Source organism: Octopus bimaculoides, chromosome 16, assembly GCF_001194135.2.
Source record: "Octopus bimaculoides isolate UCB-OBI-ISO-001 chromosome 16, ASM119413v2, whole genome shotgun sequence".
Classification (NCBI taxonomy): Eukaryota; Metazoa; Mollusca; class Cephalopoda; order Octopoda; family Octopodidae; genus Octopus; species Octopus bimaculoides.
In genome coordinates this window covers 2912906-2914847 of record NC_068996.1, presented here as the reverse complement: position 1 = coordinate 2914847, position 1942 = coordinate 2912906, and positions in this window count along the sequence as shown.

Here is a 1942-nt window from a genome sequence, read left to right as displayed (position 1 = left end):
TATGCTTGTATTTGTCTGTCTGTGTTTGTACTCCTACCATTACTTGACAACTGATGTTGGTGTGTTTACGTCCACGTAACTTAGCAGTTCAGCAAAAGAAACTGATATATATGTATATATAAGAAATAATTAAGATTCAGTTGAATTAGGTTCTTAGGTTGAGGCACCAAGTCAGTCCAGTATTATCTGCACAGCTCAAAGTAAGGTGAATAATATCAAAATAAGAAGCGAAGATAGATTATTTATAATATTTACATTTGACGGATATTTGTCCTCATCTTGTTTGTTGTTAACACAACGTTTCGGCTGATATACCCTCCAGCCTTCATCAGGTGTCTTGGGGAAATTTTGAACCTGTGTTCCCGTTCCTAAGGTAATTTTCAATGTTATTATTATTTTTATTATTATTCAGGTCACTGCCTGGAATTGATCTCGGAATCTTGAGGTTAGTAGCGTGCACTCTTAACCACTACACCATATGTCCATGACCTGAATGATAATAATAATAATAATAATAATAATAATAATAATAATAACAACAAAAACATCAAAAAATACCTTAGTAATGAGAATCCAGGTTCAAAATTTCCCCCAAGACACCTGATGAAGGCTGGAGGGTATATCAGCCAAAACATTGTGTTAACAACAAACAAGATCAGGATCGTTTCTGCTGTGTCTCTCATTTAAATCAGTATCAGACTCGTCACTTTCAAGTTTCAACAAAGTTTCGTGAAAAACTAGGATTGGTAAATAATCTGAATGCGGCACTGGCCAAATAGTGGAATGAAGACTGGGATAGTCAATAGATCTGCGTTTCTTTTGGCTCAGTTCTGCAACACTAACCTGGCAGAAGTAACAATTGTCAGAGTGTTCTTTGGCTCATGCCAGATCATAGGAATAGTGAATCTCAACGATGTTTGGGTACCTGAAGTCCACTGTCTCATGTGTTCCAAACATGTTTTGCAAACAATGTGAAGGGCCCATGGTTTGTCCTGATCACCGTGTTTTGTTTCTTGGTACCAAAAATTGTGTTATTGTAGCAGAATGAACTTGGGGAGAAAATACCCCAACTATAATTTGGAGTGGCAGAAGAGAATAACAATGGGGGTCAGACAATATTTATCTATCTCTTTATCACCATCAAAAGATCTCATGCAACTAGTATACTATGCCCACTAAGAATAAAACCACTGGGAATTGACAGTCAAGATCTAGTTGCTGATAATAAATTAATTCATGTCATACTCTACCAAACCCCTAATTTACTAGTGCTATAAATTCCCTATGACCACATAAAGAAACAAATCTTAGAAGAAGTCAGTAAGATAGTGGTAAATGCTCAGAAAGAGGAGGGTAGGAGTGACATAAACTATTTTATTATTATCAATTAAAAGGGGCCTAGAATAGAAAACAAAGGACCTCAGAAAGATATCTAAATGGGCATTAAGGACACAGGGGAAGAAAAACAAATTAACCAAAGTTTAGCAAAATTTATATATCATTATATTTTGTATAATAAAAAGCAAAATTTTAAAATTTAGAAGGGGATATAAGGACCAAGTAAGATAAGAAGGATATATAAACCAATTTAAGCCCTTAAAAAATAGATTACTTTTCTATAAAATAGAAGCTTCATAATATTTCATCCTAGCAAATTTTAAGGTTGTCATGATAGAACCATTCAAACAATAAACCCAAATTACATTCAGATTTCATGCGAGAAAGGGGTACACATTTTCAATTGACTGAAAACTAGGGATCAAAGGCAAAAAAAAAAAAAAAATGAAATGATTGGTTCTGTAACAGATATAATTTAAAATATGTAATTACATAAAAAAAATTTCAATATTATGAAAAAATCTCCATGGATGTAAAAAGATATAAAAATACTGCATATACATACATATACATACATATATATACATATACATACATATATATA